Consider the following 5724-nt stretch of genomic DNA (forward strand, 5'->3'; position numbering starts at 1 on the left):
CATACTTGTGCCAAAATGCCAACAATCTCCCCCTTTGGACTTGATGGCAACCCCAAGATCCTCAAAGTCATTCTCCCCCTTTGTCATCAAGGGCAAAGGGTTGTGCTCCCCCTGAGTACATGCTGATATCTCTGCTCTGCTGTGCTGAACATGCTCCCCCTGACTGTAGGCAAGATCTGCAAAAAGGTGTTCTTCAATGAAGAAACATGACTTATACATCATAAAAGACCTTCCTATCACCAAAAGACTCAATACATACAACCATCACCCAACCAAGTGGGGATTCATCAGAAATTCACATATGACAACCAATTGCATTAATCATCCCAGGCATAGTGGGGAAACCAAAATAGGCCGTTACATGACCTTGATAATAAAAAAAAGATATACATGACATAGAGACGAAATATCAAGACTATGCAAATCATCAATAACAATTATCAGCAGCATCTGACAATCACTGTAGATATCAGCAATCATGATCTCCTTCTGATCTCCTTTCTGCAGCTGTTCCACCTGAACCAAAACAGCTTGAGTACTAGAACCAAGAACTTCTAAGGTAATGCCAACAATGCATTATTAGAAGATTAACTGCTCCCCCTGAACCTGTGCCTGATGATCTCTGATAGACCCATATCAGACACTCTTCAACCAGAGTCTGCCCTTGCTGATTTTCTTCAGAACTCCATATACGCGACTGCACCTGCATAAATCGGCGTATGTACGCGGATTACCCTCATCCAACTCGCGTACACCAACTTTTCTTTGGAACACACAAGCTTCAACAGCAGGATGAAGCATCAATGACTCCCAGCTTCTGTCTGAGATATTCAAAAGTTTCCCTGGGCAGTGGTTTGGTGAGAATATCAGCAACTTGTTCCTTAGAAGGAACATACTCCAATTTGACCTTTTGTTCCAACACTTGTTCCCGGAGAAAGTGATACTTGATCGGTATGTGCTTGGTCTTTGAATGCATGACTGGGTTCTTTGAAATGCTTATTGCACTTGTATTATCACATAAGATAGAGACAGGTGGAGTACACGTGATTTGAAAATCCTGCAAGGTTTGCATCATCCAAAGGAGTTGTGTGCAACAAGATGCAGCAACCACATATTCCGCTTCTGCTGTATATAACGCAATCGAACTCTGTTTCTTGCTAAACCAAGATACTAATCTGGAACCCATAAAGAATGCACCACCACTTGTGCTCTTCCTGTCATCCACGCTTCTGGCCCAATCTGCATCTGTGTAAGCATGAAGTGTGAGATCTGTATCTCTAGGATACCATAAACCATAGTTTTGAGTTCCTTGAAGGTACTTGAAGATTCTCTTTACTGCCTGAAGATGAGTTTCTTTTGGATTTGCCTGAAACCTTCCAACTATTCCCACTGCATGCATAATATATGGTCGGGTACCTGTCAAATAAAGCAAACTCCCAATCATGGATCTATAGGTTGGTTGATGCACTGCTGCTGATTCATCATTTGCACTAAGGCTGCATCCTGTAACCATGGGGGTACATACTGGTTTCGAAGCTTCCATGCCATACTTCTTCAAGATCTGCTTGAGGTACTTGGTTTGAGACAAGAAAATACTGCCTTCATTTTGTTGGATTTGCAATCCAAGAAAATATGTCAATTCTCCAAGTAAGGACATTTCGAATTCTTTCTGCATTACCAAGGCAAAGCTTTGACTCATAGCTTCTTCATTGCTTCCAAAGATAATATCATCTACATACACAACAAGTATTAGCAATTTGTTATTTTCAATTTTTATATAGAGATTGCTATCTGCTGATCCTTTTTAAAAACCTTGTTGATGAAGGTATTTGTCCAACCGATAGTACCAATCCCTTGGAGCTTGTTTGAGACCATAGAGGAATGAAACCATTTGGGTTCTCAATGTATACTTCTTCTTCTAAGTCTCCATTCAGAAAGGGTGATTTCACGTCCATTTGAAATACTTTGAACTTTTGAAAGCTTGAGAGAGCAAGGAACATTCAGATGGCCTCAAGTCTTGCAACAGGAGCAAAAGTTTCCTCAAAATCTATTCCTTTTTGCTGCGCATACCCTTTACAAACAATTCTTGCCTTGTTTCTAATTACTTCCCCATTTTCATTCAACTTATTTTTGAAGACCCATTTTGTCCCTGTAACATTCTTATCCTTTGGTCTAGGAACCAACTCCCAAGTGTTGTTCTTTTCGATCTGCTCAAGTTATTCATCCATTTCTTTGACCCAACATTCATCTTTGCATGCCTCTTTTACATTTTGTGGTTCAGTGGAGGAGAGTAATGCCAAATATCTTGAAGCTTCTGCAATTGTTCTTCTTGTTTGTACACCTTCTTCTTTCTATCCCAAAATCTAAGATTTTGGATGATTCTTCTGAACGTACCTGGATGGAGTCTTCTCTTCTATCCTTATCTGTTCCTCTGGTGCTTCTTGAGGTTCTTCTTCTTCATCATTCTGTCTTTGAGGGTAGTCTTCATCTTCTTCGATATTTTCATGATTTACTTGCCTAGGAATGTATCCCTTTTCATCAACCACTACATCAATGCTGTCAACAATTCTTCCAAGTCTTTTATTGTAGCACTTATATGCTTTGCTATGTGGAGAATAACCAAGAAGAATGCCTTCATCTGCTCTAGGTTCAAGTTTTCCAAGTTGCTCATCAGTATTCTTAATATAGCATTTGCTCCCAAAGATTTTGAAATGCTTTGCCGAAGGAGTCTCACCATACCAGAGCTCATGATGAGTTTGAGTGCTGTTCACCCGGACATTTGTTTTGTTGAGAATAACAACCGCAGCATATGCAGCTTCACCCCAGAAAGTTGCGGGGGTTCCAGACTCATCAAGCATAGCACGAGCCATTTCTTGGACTGTTATGTTCATCCTTTCCACCACTCCATTTTGCTGAGGAGTTCTAGCTATAGAGAATTCTCTTCTTATCCCATGTTCTTCAGAGAAATCGAAAAATTCATTTGAGGTAAACTCCCCCACCTCTGTCGGACCTGAGGCACTTAATTTTGTAACCTGATTCATTTTCAACCAAGGCTTTGAAGGATTTGAATTTTTCGAATGCTTCGTCTTTGTGCTTCATAAGTACTAACCAAACAAACCTAGAGAAATCGTCAATGAATAATATCAAGTATTCTTCTCCTCGAGGCGTCCTTTTCATAAATGGACCACATACATCTGTATGGACTAGCTCAAGAGGAATGCTAGCTAATCCTTCCTTCTCCGGAAAGTTAGTTCTAGTTTGCTTTCCAAACTGACATGATTTGCATATGGTGTTGTCTGGAATTTTGATATCTGGAAGACCACGAACTGCCTGGTATTTGCATGCTTTCCTTATTTGTGAAAAGCTTAGATGCCCCAACCTCCGGTGCCATAACCAGTGTTCATCATCCTTGCTCAAGTAGCATTGTTGTTGTCCTTCTTCAAATATGTATAGATTATTTGGAGTTCTTCTACCTTTGATCACTGTTTCACCTGTATCAAGATCACGAACACGACATCCATTTGATCTAAATATTACCTCGGTTCCTTGATCACACATCTGGCTGACACTCAGAAGATTATGCTTCAATCCATCAACATACAAAACATTTCCAGCTTTGACTTTTTCCTTCAACTGAGCAGTGCCTTTTCCTTTTATAGCTGCAGGAGTATCATTTCCAAAAGAAACTTTCTTTCCCTTTTCTAAAGCAGAATATGATTCAAGTTTTTCCTTATCACCTGTCATATGCTTCGAGCATCCACTGTCGATGTACCATAGATTTTCCTGTCCCTCTGCATAAAAGGCTATCCCACATCTTTTTGTTTGTGGTTCCTTTATTCTCCAAGTTTTGGTGCTTGAGGCTTGTTCCTTTTTCTGCTGAAACCTGCTCCTACATTCAGAATCTTCATGACCAAGGTTATTGCAAATAGAACATTCAACTTCATTTTCAAGAGCCGAAAAGTTGTTATAGGTCCTTTTTGTAATCCCAATCATACTTCTTTGTTTTTGAGCTTCTCTAGTCATGATTGTTTTATATGCAACACATTGAGCTGCTTTGTGACCAAAGTTATGGCAAGAGAAACATTGTCCATTGAAGAAACTTCTGCGGTTATCAAATCTACTGGCCAAATGATTGTAATTTCTATTTTCATCCATTCTTGAAGCAAATTGAGAAGATTTTACCTGTGGCTGGTTGTAGCTTTTGTTCACCATTAAGACGGATTGCCCCTGATAGTCTTTGTTTGTTCTTGATGTAATTCGTCCCTGCTTTACCTGGTGATCTTCATTCTGCTTTTGCTCATTCCTTCTTGCCGCACCAAGATAACTTCTTGAGGCAGATGCTTGAGAAGTTTCTCCATTATACCCCAGACCTGTCTTGTTTAGTGGAGAATGTTGTACATTGATGATCTCATCCAGACTTTCAGATCCTTTAACAAACTTAAGATTAATAACCTTTGTTTTCTCAATCTCTTTCCTAAGGCCAACAATTTCACCTTCTAACTTTTCAAGATATTTTTCTTTTTCATCAATTTGAAATTGTAGAGTATCAATGATCATATTCTTTTCTTCTATACATGTCTTGAGTCTAGAAATTTCTTCATAAAAGCTATCCACATCTATAGAATCCATGTAATCATCATCTTCAAAGGCCATTAAAAGTTTATAGTCATTACCTCGTTCAGCTTCATCACTATTTGATAGACCATCAATGTCTTCATGAGTGTAGTAGCTTTTCTTATTTGCATTTTGTTTCTTATTCCATTTAGCAGATTCCTTTCCTTTGTCAATCTTATCCTTATGAGGACATTTGGCAGCATAATGACCTACTCTTTCACAAGCAAAACATTTAAAAGGTAACTTACCTCTGAACCTTCCAGTACCCCGTTGAAGATTTCTGACAAAATTTGATTCTTCTTCTTCTTCTGGTACGTGACTTGCTTCATAGTAGTCTCCTTGGCCTGAAGCCTTGAAAGCAACTTCTCTCCTATCTGAAGGACCTCCTTTTCTCATTTCATAAGCAGTTAGAATTCCGTGTAGCTGAGACATAGTAAGAGTTCATAGATTTTCCTTTTCTTCTATTGCAGATACTTTAGATTCAAACTTGGGGGACAATGATCTTAGAACATTTTCAACCACAATAGCCTCTTTTATTTCTTCACCCAAGTTTTTCATGCAATTAACAATCTCGTCTACCCGAAGGAAATAGTTAGCCACACTTTCATCATTATACATTCTGAGATTTTCATACTGAATCCTGAAGGTTTGAAGTCTAGCATGCTTTACCTATTCATCTCCTTCGTAGCTCAAGACAATCTTGTCCCATATTTCTTTTGCGGATTTATATTGCATAACCTTCACGAATTCTATTTGAGATGAGCATCCCAGCAGAGTATTGACTGCTTTAGCATTTGTTTCATATTTCTTCTTCTCGGCAGGATTTGTAGGAGTAGTTGAAGGAAAAGTGTAGCTTGTATCTATGATATCCCAAACTTCTGTACCAAGAGATTGAAGATAGGCAGTAACTCTTACCTTCCAATAATTGAAGTTTGTCCCATCAAAAATTGGTGGCCTGATTGATGCTTCCCTCTCGTAGTTGCTCATGATGAATGATCTTCCTTCAAGCGATCAAGCTTCTCTGAAGAACCTGGCTCTTATACCAATTGTTGGAAATAATACTAAGAGGGGGGTGAATCAGTATTATCAAGCCAATTATTTCCTTTTTAA

This window comes from Pinus tabuliformis, chromosome 5_2 (assembly GCF_031772625.1).
Source record: "Pinus tabuliformis cultivar Carrire ecotype Pingquan chromosome 5_2, CPIR1, whole genome shotgun sequence".
In the NCBI taxonomy this organism is placed as follows: Eukaryota; Viridiplantae; Streptophyta; class Pinopsida; order Pinales; family Pinaceae; genus Pinus; species Pinus tabuliformis.